The sequence below is a fragment of the Haemaphysalis longicornis genome, unplaced genomic scaffold (genome assembly GCF_048455015.1).
Source record: "Haemaphysalis longicornis isolate Haplotype H1 unplaced genomic scaffold, Haemaphysalis longicornis Haplotype H1 scaffold_13, whole genome shotgun sequence".
NCBI classification, from domain to species: domain Eukaryota; kingdom Metazoa; phylum Arthropoda; class Arachnida; order Ixodida; family Ixodidae; genus Haemaphysalis; species Haemaphysalis longicornis.
In genome coordinates, this window is record NW_027526233.1 from 24,112,037 (window position 1) to 24,125,945 (window position 13,909).

Here is a 13,909-nt window from a genome sequence, read left to right on the forward strand (position 1 = left end):
CGGCACGCTCTCATGAAATAGAAGCTATAGAAATGTTCACTGCCATGGGGATGGGCAGTGTCACTTTGTCATGTTTCTGGCGCAATGTCTGGTACGTCCATGTTGTTTTCAGAGTTATCATGAAGAAATTCCTGTACACCGTACACAGTGACTGCGAATAACTGCTAACAGAGCCAGAAATAATTGTTTGAAAATACGTGGCTGCGTAACTTTGAAGGCTCAAGCAGGCTTGAAAGATGGGACCACGGTTTTAAATGTTTACTCCTTTTGGCTTGTGTTCGTGTGCACATTTGTGGTTGTTTGACTACTTGGAGTGGTTTCCCGATTTTTTCCAGCTTATTATGCAGGAAAGAAATAAATGATTCAAAACACATTCTTTATTCTGCTTCAATTTTTCACATAGCACAAATTATTCCTGCTGACTAATGCTCACGGTGTACCGATGTCAAACGGTTTGCAATTGGCGGTGGCAGTCCTGAGTGTCGGAGTTTTTCTGCTGGTTCTGGAATTGTGTGTGCACATCCTGGCCATAGCCACACAATTGTACATTTTTGCAAAATGTTGGAGTACTTTAGCGATGGTGGGGTGTCACGTCGCCGCCAAATGAAAATTGGTGAATTGGACGGGCAGTACCATCACTGGTGAAACCACGTGTTAGGCTTGGGAACAAGTAAGGGCTAGGTGAGGCCAGCATCAAATATACAGTCATGAATACCAGTCAGCTATTTTTTCATGTACAGCCAGCCAAGCTCTCAGAACATTGTTGTAAGTGACAAAGAAATAAGGCTGTTGCAGCAATTGGAATGTTGATGAAAAGTTAGCGGCTACACGCAGCCAACGCGAATTCTATTGCTTGGTTTAGAGCCAATTGAAATTTTGCTGACAGGCCCAGTTGCGGTGTTGTGGCTACGGTGCTTTTTGCGGCAAGTGAGCCAAGAAGTGTGCGAGTGATCACAAATTAAAAACGGAAAGGGGTGGCTTAACCACCAATCTGAGAACGGCTCGATATACTGGCGTTTGGCTAAGTTAGCTAATGGAATGTACTTTACGATATCTGTGACCACATTACTGGAAAAATGTTCAGTGACCAATTGTTTTTAAACTTTACGACCTGCGCTGTGAAGGTGTTTAGACAGCGTTACGTTTTTTTATCCGTCCAAGTGCTGAAACCCCTTTATGCGGTAAATAGGCAACTTAGCCAGTGCAGTAGGACTACTATCCTAAGGTATGAAACCTGCGCCACGTAGTATGGCGAGACATGCCCGAAAGCCTGCATGATGTTTATCAAAGATTGGAATAGGAAGGCGTGGGGATTGAGCGCACGATTCATGAGTTCTGCAGCGCGAGCTTCCCCTATACGCTTTCCGAGTTGCGGGTCACCAAAACTTCTTAGGGCCTGCCTAATTCAGCGATATCCAAATCGGATTTCACTTCGCGCCGTAGTGTGCGCGTCCTGCCCTAATGGTATAGCCAGCCTGCGCTATGTAAGCACGCTACACGTGCCCATTGTGCTGCCCAGTTTTCGGCTAAAGAAGAGTTTAAATATCAGTGCCTGCCCTCAAAACTGCAGCGCTGACAAAGTGGACGGCGTTTCTGGGCGGTTCCGAGTTCGACGGTACCGTCCACGCTATGATATATTTGGTCGGTCCGAGTTCGCCAGTAAACGTACAGAAGGAGACGTCAATATGCCTGCATGATTGGTGATTGTGGTTCAGCGCACTCAACCAAAGAGCTCCTGCGAAGAAACGAACTGTAGGAAAAGCGTATCCGTCACGCCGAAACCGAAACCGAAACTAGTTTACTGGGAACTACTTTGGCGCAGTAACACAAGGCAGTTCACCCCCTCCCGCGTAGCTTTGTCTCCATTGCCAGAGAAAGTTGTCCCGTAGTATAAGTATGTTAACAGAGCGCCACCGTTTATCTTTGGCATGGAGTTTCTGTTAGCCATAGCGAGGGCAACCTAGCCGCAGCACAGCAGCGAGGGCTGTGTCTTTACATTTTGTACGTCAACCCCACGAAGAGATGGCATTCTGTTATGGCAGATGTCCCCCCTTATGAATTTATTCGTTGAACATTGCTTCATGTTCTGGAATTTTAGCAAAGCTTGCCGTGAAGGACGTAAAAAAAAGAAGGAATAAACTGTGTACTTCCTTTGGAGTTCTCAGGTTCGACCGAAGGACAGAGCTGTGTCACACCAGACGGCTTCTGCACCATAAATAATGCGGCGCAATCAGACACTGCTCTCTGTCACCACAGATTGCTGTACGCAATGCTGCACGGAGAAACTTTCCAATTCTGAAAGGTATTTCTTCGCAGCGAATACTGCAGGCAAGCGTAAAGAAAGTGCATATGCTACGAAAATCATGCTTTAGAGCAGGTGAAAGATATACAAATGATAACTGTAGATTATAGTCGGACAGCATACCGTCTGGTCAGGTGGGGTAACTTACAAGGCCAAAAAATGAATGCAAAGAATGAACGCTAAGATTGTGCCAAAAAGCATGGGATGAAGCGTGTAAAGAAAAAAACAGTAATGACGCTAGACACTTACTTACTAGTCATTTAGTCTGTTTCCAGTCACGCAAGATGCTTCTATGATTACACATAATGAAATGAAATTATGGACATCATAATGTCACCACAGGTTGCATTACACAAAGCTGCACAGGGGAGGTTGTCAATACTCTTGTGGGGTAACAATTATGCAGGTGGGCGCAAGTGATTCGCATCTGCATTATTAAAAGCCTGCTGTGCAGCAAGATGTTTGTCTACTGTAATAGTACTCTGTTTAAAAAAAACAGTGTGCCTGATGAGCCCTTCTTGTAATCGGATGTTTTTGTAACTACCCCAGCACGTGTGGGTTCAGAATTCCAAGATTTGCTTGCAATTCTCAGTTATAGAAAAGTCGCCGCAGCGATTATCAGGAAGCACAAAGCAGCTAATTTTTTCCAGTGACAACACACTTATGCAAGGGGAGGTGGGAGCTGCGAAGCATTTTTAGACCTTGATGTTATCCTTTCACAGGCCAAAATTAAAGGTGCTTGCACGTACTTCAAGGTCTTTTTCTGACAATTCCTACCCATTTTATACGAGAAACATGTGCTAGTCATTAATCAACCCTTAGTTGAAGCTTTTAAGAATATTGAGTGTATAATGTTTTTTTAAGGGCACGTAGAGGTTCTTTACAGTCATAATTCAGACCAGTGACACCGGTTCAAACAACACCATGACTGCCGAGAGCGCTCTCAGCTAATCGCTTACCGTGACGGCACCACACGCTGACGTGAAAGCAAAACTTACAGCATTTTGATAGGGTTGCACAGAAAAGGCTTTAGGCGCGTCAACCGCGCTTGACGAGCCCGGGTCGTTGCTACCGCGCCAAAAGAAGCCAAGTATATGGTTGGTATTTCCGCTGCTCAAGTCGACAAGCCTTATGCGCAACTTAGAGACTTACCTTCTTTGCTTGCGGTACATGCTCGTGCATCAGTAGTCTGCGTCATCCGCCGATCACCTGAAGCCTGCACGATTAAGCGGCAGTGTCACATTTTCTGCGTATTTTTAAACGCAACCGGGAACGTACCTTTCCGTTGTGGCCCAAGTGCAGCATGGGGACAGTGTTTTCAGGTGTTCCTTTCACGCCGACAAAATGCTCACAGCGCAGGTGCGACCGAAGCAATGACCGTGAAGTCTTTCCAATTGACGGGAGCAGTCGTAGCTCTCGTTAAGAGCGATGAAGCACGAACAAACGCACTTTCAACTGTTGCGAAGCGTGCTGTGCTGCAGACACACGATGGCACCCGCAACATTTCTCTTGCGCTGGTTGTTTGTGCAGCCGCGAAGTGTGCCATGCTGGCAACTAGACGCCTCATGCGAATATGACGTGTTGTCGGCGAAACAAAAGAATACCCGAAAAAACTACTGCCGGCAGTCGTATATTACGCGGAAAAACGACGTCCAGGAAACGTTTGTCACGGCCCAGTCCAAAACGGCAAGACTAAGAAAGTGCCCTCATCCTCAGGTGCCCCCTTTAGGTCGCTAGTTTGGGGGCTCGCCCGTGAAAGGATGTGTAGTATTCGTGTCTGTGCTTTTCCCTTTCCCTTACATTTTTCTTAAAGATTATTTATGAGAAAAATACAACTGAACTTATATAATTTACATTCTACCATAGTTTCTATTTTAACGTGTTAGACTTGGCGATGCATTCGTAGATGTTTTATAACATTGGTTTCTTCACTGCCGCGATAGACTCTAAAGGATAGCAGTATCTAGAAGAAGAAAAAAAAGGAATAATCAAGTTATTGTTACCTACAGAATCGGTGATCGGAGCTGTTTATGATACGTGGGGTCAAATGCGTTTTCTATAGCTTTTTATAAGCAGCCATTTACAACGGGCTCCTCTCACACCCATTCGAAAATTTTGAACGTAAGCAACTATAGTAAAAGACGCGTAACGCAGTATTATGGCACAGTGCCTTCGAAGCAGCTCATCAGAGTTTCACACAGACTTAACAGCTTCTTTCCTAAGTAGTACTACAATACTTCAAAGTACTCGCAGCATCACCAGGAGTGTATTAAGTCGTAAGCTAGTTGGCTGCATGACAGTTGAAGTTTGGACAGCCTAAAAAATTTAAAAACCGGAAGATGAGAAACAGTTGTTTTTTATTTGCTGTTTTAATGCTACTCGACAACAAACGTGGCTAAGGATTTCACGGTCCACTATTATATGTATTTGGAAAGTGTTTTGGCGCTTTTACAATTTGTTATTTTACCTTATTTTACAATAATGAACGCGTATTTTGCAGCCACAATATTTGCTGTGGCGACAAGAGACTCAACCACGTGAGTTTTCTCTTTACTCATTCTACCTAATGCTTTCCCATTATTTCACATCCAATCTGACAATATTGAACTAACTCTTGAATTGGCGCTGGACTGCTCCCATAAGCGCAACTACAAAAGAAAAACATGACGAGGATGCTTACAGCTTTCCTAGGTTGTAAAAGAGTTGGACTAGAGACACTTTTATTTGAACTGCGGTTGAACTCCTGTTGAAAGTTACGCACCGCTCTTCGCTACTTGACAATCTCAGGTAAGAAACAGCTGAACATTTTGCTCAGCTTAATGGCCATCGAGCGATGCCTCGTGTTCTGCTTTCGTTAAACATACAGTTGAGCACATTGGCTGTGAGAGTGACACGTGTACCATCACCATTTGTAATGTGCGGAAGCGGCTTAACGGGCATTGGCGCACGTCTTTGTGTTTCCGAACAAAAACTGGGCGTTGCACTTTCCCATAAACTACCTCCGCCTTTCCTCGTGCGCAGTCGTTGCTCTTAAAATGTAGGCGATCTCGCGCTAACATTTACTGGTTCGGTCCTCTCTGGTATTTTTGATAACATGCAGTATTCTCCGCTAACCGTCACTGGTAAACTATGCAGTAGCCATCCCACGGCCGGTTCCAGAAGCAACCGTTCCCGCAGACTCCAACGGTGTGCTCACATCTTTTTACAGTACAAACGTTTGTTGCCTCTCCTGCAAAGAAGTGAATTTTCTTGAACTAAATCCTCTCAGCTACCAAGGATGATCACTGAAGTATATTCAAGGTTACATTAACGAACTTGGTTATGATTTACTTAACAACTAAGTGCCAAGCTTTACCGACACTGTGTCAAAGCAGCTGTGTCGACAGTGTCGGCACTGTATTTCTTTACACAAATTTTTTTCATTGAGGGAAACATAGACTTCCCTTACAATTCATCATTTCCTTGGAGAGTCTTTTCTCTCGACGTACACAATTCAAATAAAACTGAAATTTGGTATTCGTGATACCTATTTCTCATCCTAGGTGTCTATTGCTGACATCCAGAACAAACTACTCTGCGCCGAGAAAGCGCTGACAATTTTTCGCGTATGACAAAAATGCATTGCAATTTGAATTGTTTTAGGCTCTCGATATTTCTCTAAAGGATCGCTCATATTGTTTGCGACCAATGTCTCTCTGAAAAAGCAATACCGTGTTAAGTGCTAGACAACTCCAAGGTTATATGTGTAAGCTGGCTATCCAACATTTGTTTTTGCATATTCAAGCCTTCATTACTGCCCCCTTTATTGTCCACTCCAACGCAGCTGCCTCATTACCAAGTAGTATTGTACTCCTCCCAGCACGTGGCGTCTCCCCACAACCCCTTACAGTGCGCAAACCCGCGCACTCCTCAGCATACTTTGCAGTGGTCCATACATGTACTGTTATTGCAGCAGCCGTGCTACAGTAAAACTATAAATATTTCTACCCCTCATCGTGGGTGACGTGTGTTATCGCTGTAGTGCCCCGCTACGGTACTTATAAATAGATATAGCTAAACTATCAACAAACCAAATCACACCATAGTGTCAACTTTCCTTGGATTACCTTTCCCCACTGTGAGAACCTTGAATATCGATTACAAATGGTGGTAAATACCTTCAAATCTTTAAATAAGTTAAACTGAACAAGAAAACGCGTGCCAATCCACCCTGTGAAGGTGGTAGGAAAGCGAGGTTGTAAACAACACCCACAACCATTACCCGTCCGACGTCATTTCAATTCAGTGATGATGATGATGCTTGGGTGTCAATCGCAAGGCCGACTGGGGCAAAGAGCGCCAGAACAGTTGTTACAATTTGTAGCGATGAGTCCCAATAAGGAGAGTAAAAGCGTTTATTAAAAGGGGGACCTTGTGCAGGCAAACACTGGCGATCCACAGCTAGAGCAAGCGAGCTTGGACTTCTTTCTCCTCTGTGCACCAGTCAGCACATACCCGTTACTAGAAACAGCCCCGTTAGCCGGTCGGGGATTGCTCCAACAATAATAAAGTCGCGGCATTGATCCCTCCTAAAGTGAGCTTCGGCCCGATGCTAGGGTAGCAAAACAAAAACAACCACGTAGATGTTAGTGATGGGCGAGATTTAGGGCACGTGAGCTCGCATAGCATCATGCTTCGAGTTCGCAAGACGGGATGTAGTATGGCTTGATGCGTACCACATGGAAAACTGCTAGTTCGGACCTCCGTCGTGAAGAACGGGCTGAAGAAAGACGGCGAAGAACACGGTAAGGCTCAAAGTATCGCCGAAGCAGCATCTCCGAAAGTCCTCGGCGGCGAATCGGCATCCACACCCACACAACGTCACCTGGTCGATACTCGACGTTAGAGCGCCCCGTGTTTTATTTATCGGCGTCGATTTCTTTTTGATGTCGAATGCAGCCACGTGCTAGCTGGCGTGCTTCCTCCGCCAATTGGTTAAAAGAGTCGGCGTCAGTGCTTGTCACGTCGTTTGAATCAACAGGCAATATTGCATGTAAGGTTGTCGTTACAGAACATCCGTAAACAAGTTCCAACAGTGCACATCGCGTTGTTTCTTGCATAGCAGTGTTGTAGACAACGTTCGTAGTGAAGAATTTCGTCAAAGTTTTTGTGCTGCAGGTCGACGTACATGGATGTCATGTCAGTTAGGGTTCTATTAAGGCGTTCGGTGAGGCCGTTGGTTTCAGGGTGGGAGGCTGTGCGTTTCCGGGGAGTGCTATTAGTTAGCTTGAAGACTTCATCTACGAAGGGGGTAGTAAAAGCGGTGGCCCTGTCTGTTATAATACCCGTGGGGACGCCGTGGCGTAGAACAATGTATTCAACGCAAAATTTGGCGAATTCACAAGTGGTGCCGTTGGAAAGGGCCTTGGTCTCGGCATAACGCATGAAGTAATCGGTGGGTACTACGATTCACTTGTTTCCCGACACCGATTTTGGAAGAGGCCCAAGGAGATCTATCCCAACCTGCCGGAACGGCGCGTCGGGAGGATCCGCTGGATGAAGGTATCCCGGTGGCCTGACGGGAGGTTTCTTGCGGCACTGGCAATACCGGCAAGTCCTCACGTAGTGTCGTACTGATTGAAGAGGATTGGGCCAGTAATACCGTTCATGAATATGAGCGAAGGTGCGACTAACGCCTAGGTTTCCGGCGGAAGGCTCGTCATGACATGCTTGTAAAATTTCGATTCTCAGAGCAGATGGCACTACCAGAAGAAATTTCTCTTTGCTACCGTAGCTTCCTTTGTAGAGCACATTGTTTCGCAGGGAATACGAAGCCAAGCCTCGAAAGAAGAAACGTGGTGGCGTAATGTTTTCGCAGTGAGGGTGCGCGATCAGTGGCCGTAGGTCTACGTCCTGCTGCTGGTAAAGGGCCATGTCCGCAGTAGGGACGACCCCGACGAACGGGAAATCCTCTTCCGTTTTATGTGTGTCAATCAGAATTTGCGCAGGCGACAAACAATCGGCATCAATGTGCGTGTTTCTAGATTTATACATGACCATTAAGTCGTACTCCTGCCGCCGTAGGGTCCATCGAGCAAGGCTACAGGAGGGGTCATTGAGGTTGGCAAGCCAACACAAGGAATGGTAATGGCTTACGGCTCCGAAGGGCCTTCCATACAAATATGCCCAAAATTTAGTTATAGCCCATAACACTGCAAGCCACTCCTTCTATTTTGCCGAATAGTTGCGTTCAGCTTTAGACAGTGTGCGACAGCATAGGCTATAACTTTCTCGGCACCCTGCTGCAACTGAACCAAGATAGCACCGATGCTAACATTACAGGCGTCAGTTCTGATTTCTGTGTCGCTATCTTCATCGAAGTGTGCCAGGATTGGGGCCGTTTGCAGGCGGCTACGTAGTTGAATAAATGCCACTTTCGGCTCTCCCGTCCAAACAAAGGGTACGTCTTCTCTTGTGAGGTGCGTGAGTGGCTCTGTAATTCCAGAGAACCCTTAGACAAAGCGTCTGTAATAGGCACAGACACCTAGGAAGCGTCGGGCAGCTTTTTTGTCGGTTGGTACTAAAAAAGAGGTCACGGCCGCTGTTTTGTCTCGGTCTGGGCGGACGCCTCGAATACTAACCATGTGTCCAAGAAATGTCTGCTCCCAAAGTGGCTTTTTGAGGCTTAATAGTCAGCTCGGTCGAGCGGATTGCTTTGACAACGCTGCGCAGTAGTGCAAGAAGTTCTTCGAAACAACTAGAAAACATGATTACATCGTCCAAGTGAACAAGGCAAGTCAGCCATTTCTATCCAGCGAGTTCGGTATCCATCATACGCTGGAGCGTTGCAGGGGCAGCACAGAGGCCAAATGGGAGGAATTTAAAGGCGTATGGGCCATCGGGTGTTAAGAATGCTGTTTTCTCACGGTCTCTTTCATCAACTTCGATTTGCCAATCACCAGATTTTAAGTGTAGAGACGAGAAGAATTTAGCATTACGCAAACGGCCCAACGTATCATCTATTCGGGGAAGTGGATAAACGTCGCGTTTAGGGAAGCTGTTCAGTTTGCGATAGTCTACGCAAAAGCGAAGCGTGTTGTCCTTTTTCTTTACGAGTACAGCTGGGGAGGCCCACGGAGTATGGGTAGGTTGGATAAAGTCGTCGGCGAGCATCTCTTTGACCTGTGTTTTGATGGCCTCCCTCTCTTTAGGCGACACGCGGTATGGAGGTTTGATGCATAGGTCTGGTGGATTCATCAGTCACGATGCAATGCTTCGCGATGGGAGTACGGCGCACTTTGGAATACGTGGCGAAGCAGTCGGCGAAGTCTTGCACGAGCCGTTTTAGGGCTTATTTCAGAGTGTGGGGGAGATCGTCGTTTATTTCAACTGGTATGTCGGGGGCACGTGTCAGCGAATGAACAGCCAGCGTCCTGAGCACGCCCACGTGTGTAACGTCAGCGACGTCCTCAATGAATGCGATTGTAGTGCCTTTCGCAAGATGTCGACGTTTGTTGAAAAAGTGGTGACCAAAGCTTGAGTGCATCTGTTGTGCAAGTTGACAAATGCTCTGGGTAAATAAATACCCCTATCCAGCAATAACTGAATGTTGCCTTGAACGATAACTCCACAATCAGCGAAATTGTCATTTTTGACCATTACAAAAGGCTAGACGGGCAGGCAGTGTGACTTTCTCATAAAAAATGCGTAGCGCTTCGTCGCGCTTGCCTTAGATGTTGCTTGCTATGGCCCTCGTTGTCGTGAAGCTTATTTTCGATTTTGGCAGGTCGATAACTTCACCGTTTGTCAGCAGAAAGTTCATGCCGAGAATTGAGTCCCTCGAGCAATCAGGGAGCACAATAAATTTGTTAACGTAGGTGAAACCATGAACTTGTTTGCTGGTTCGTTGGACTGGTTCGTTGGGACTGCAGTGCCGCGCCCTTTGAGGGAGCGCCCTTTCAATTGTGGTAGCCTCGTGGACGAATCCGGCAGCCGTTCTAGGGGGACTCCGCATCAGCCAGGCGAATAGGTCTTGCTTGACGCCACGCATGAGATGTCGAACCTTCGTGTCGTTGGTCATTGAGGAATCAGCGCTCTTAAAAAGACCAGCCGTGTGTTCGGTGTACATGGCGACGCTCTCATTCGGATGCTGGTTTCGGGTTTGAAGGGAACTCTCAGCCTTCTCCCTGCACTCACTGTTTAGGTAGGTCACAAGTAACCGTTTGCGAATCTCCTCCCAAGACGACATCGTGGATTCATTATTTTCATACCAGGTTGGGGCGGTTTCTTCCAGTGAAAAGCACGCATTTCGCAGTTTAAATTCGTTGTCCCAGCACCTAAACGTTGCCGCGCGCTGGAAGTGGTCAAGCCAATATTCAGCGTCTTCATAAGGAGGCTCTCCGTAAAAGATTTTGGGCACCCCTGCTGCTGAACCACGTACTGAAAGGGGCTCCCCGTCGTAGTCGTGTTCACAGCGCCAGAGCTCTGTCCTATCATCCTGGTCGTGCGATCAGTTAACAGACCGCACTCCGCTCGAAGACCGAGTAGACGATGGCTAGTTTGCCCGTGGATGGGCGAAACTTCGACTTGGATTGGTGACCCCGAGCTGTGCGTCATGGAGGGATGGGGTATCATGTACCAAGGTCCTCCACCACTTATGCAGTGATGAGCTCCAGTAAGGAGAGTAAAAGCGTTTATTAACAGGGCAATCTTGTGCCGGCAAACACTGGCGATCCACAGCTAGAGCAAGCGACGTTGTGCTTCTTTCTCCTCGGTCCACCAGTGAGCACATACCCATTACTAGAAACAGCCCCGCTAGCCGGTCGGGGAATGCTCCCACAATAATAAAGTCGCTGCAGTATGAGAGATGACGACGTAAATAGTGAAATTGCAGACCAAGAACACAATCAAAACGGGTCGCAGACAATGAGGGTGGCAGGTGTATAGGGCCATGTTGTGAATATGCCTAGCACGAAATTAAATATGAAAATTTAACTTCCGCTAAAACGTTATAAACGTGCTTTACTGAAAGCATGGGATCGTCAGAGGGAACGAACGCTAGGCCTAAAGGGTTGTGATGTCTGTATAGTTCGGCAAAGTGTTTGTGTGGTGTTGTGTGGAGTGCTTTGCATTGAAGGAGCACATTGATCACGGACAGGCCGTCTCCTCACCTGCCACACAGGGGTGTTGTAGCAACACACGCCTATCTGCTGTGGTCAACTGAATTCACACGGGTGGCTCTAAAAAGACCGCCGCCACAGACAAGTGAAATGGGCTTAACCACGCGATTTATTACTTCAAAGAGATATTTTTTGCTAATGTGAAATCAATTCATGATCCATGAATGGTGGTTGGTTTAGTTGTATTACTGAAGTACATATGTGCAAATTTATATGTATGTACATAAACTTGTATGTATATAAAATTGAAAGCCAGCTCAAGCCCGAAGTTAGAAGATCTCACTTCTCAGTTTCTGCCACCTTCTACAGAGGTAACGACGTCGGCGACCGAGACACAGTAGAAGTGAGATGCCGTGCGTTAGTGTAAGTTTCTCTAATATTTAAGAACACTTTGCACATGGGTAAAGCGCGCATACGGCCGCTACTCGCGCCGTCTGCGATAGGTCGAGTGACGCGAGAAGTACAAACAGCAGTGTGAAAACTGACGTGGAGCTACGGCGTGGAATTCAGTGAAAACGCAGGGGGTAATCCCGCAGATGTGCTCGGTGAGTCCGCCATGTCTCTTCTCAGCAACCACGCGGGCTTGTAACTCAATCGATAAGACAACACGCCATCGCTTCGTTTCTTTATTTGTACCAAATTATACTTCTGGCGGTGCCAGAAACTTCTTTTATTTTTTTGCGAGAATTTTCTGTTGACCCCAACGGTCGTGACAGAACCCTTGGGGGTAGATGTAAAACGCTGCGCTTTTTAATTTGGACTACAGGGTTACACAGATGCGAAAAAGTACCAGCGGCAACATCCGACGCTTTCACTTAGGACGATAAACTAGTGACTCACACAACAGATTCATCGAACTTGCCCTACCTAGATTACGGATAGGCCACACACACGTGACACACTCCCATCTGCTCACAGGATCTCCAAGATCCCTGTGTAGCAGATGTGGGGAGGGCCTATCCGCACTTCACATCCTCATTACATGCAAAGCACTCATTAATGCAAAGACGCATACATCCTCATTACATGCAAATACGCAAGCACTTGCCTGAACTGTACAGGCAACACATTCCACCGCACCCAGCACACTTTCTAGCGGATGATCTCATGATTCCTTTATAGCGAACTTTTAAGTTTCTTAACGACATCAAGTTTACGGCAAAGCAGTGTATGTCTAACCCCCCAGTTTTCATTCCAGTGACATCGAGTTACTCGACGCCGCTCCGAGGCTCCTCCTCCCACTGGTGACCGCTCTTTCAAATCTAATTCTCCCCTCGCCTCCACCGATGCCCCTTTCGCAAGTTGCGCAGTCGGCAGCTGACATCGGTAGTGATGTTATCAGATGATTGCAAAAAATAAACAGAAGGACGAAAGCGCGCAAAAAATGCACTGACGAATGCTATATTCCCTAACATTAAATTTGTGCGCATCGCGAGCTCAGTTTTCTCGGTCCCAGCGCATTTCCCCTGCATCTCAGGAACTGTTCAGGTGATCAGCGAATGCACTTCTGCGTACGCTACTCTTCCGCTACCATGCAGCGCGCCGCCACCGCCGGCCAGCAATCACGTTGGAAATCATGTTTGAACATGGTACGCAAATGTCTCATTGTTCGGATTAGCCCCTCAGGACAGTGCAGCGAGCATATTGCTGGAAATCGTGTTTGAACCACCTGCACAAATGTCGCGTGGCTTGCATTAGGGGAGAATGTAACAACGTCTGAGGAAAGTCTCAAAGGAGAGCGCTTCTTGGTGGCGCGCATGAGACATGTGTTAGAGAAAGGCAGTGAGAGACGACGCTGTAGCCGCACGTGTCGTACTCCACGTCACCCTTCGGTAGACGTTCCCCTCCGTTTTATTTCTTTCGTGGCTGCTGCGTCCCCTCACACCGTTGCACGGACCTACGCAGACGCCGCTCACACGAAGCCCAGGTACAGGCTGCCGAAGGGCTCCCCCAAAAACGCTTTCGCCGTTTCAGCTCAAATTCCCCTTCTCCACGTAGCTGCGAATCCTTCCGCGTCAAAGAGAGACTTCGCAATTAGGAACGCTGGCGTGAGCCTGTTTTTCAGCTTGGAAGGCCTTCCGAGCGACATTTTGCCGGCGTCTTTCACGCCTAAGTATGCTCTATCACCGGTTGCCGGTTTAGGCGTGCACGGTTAGCGGGTGTAAAAGGGGGACGTGTAAACACAGCTAGTCTTCATGCCACTGCCGATGAAGTGCCAGTTGGGCTGGAGGGAGATTTAGATGTGTAAATTACATGGCTCAGTGCGCTTAGTCGGCTGTCCTCCTTCAGTGAGTGGTTCGGGTGTGGGTTGATGTGTTACACAGACATCCTACCCATACAGTAAATGCCTACGATGGGGAAGAGAAACGGAGAGCCAGATGTTTGTACGCAAGAATAGAGCTGAAGGTCCTCCAGGTTTTAAAACGTTATGGGACAGATGCATGCAATT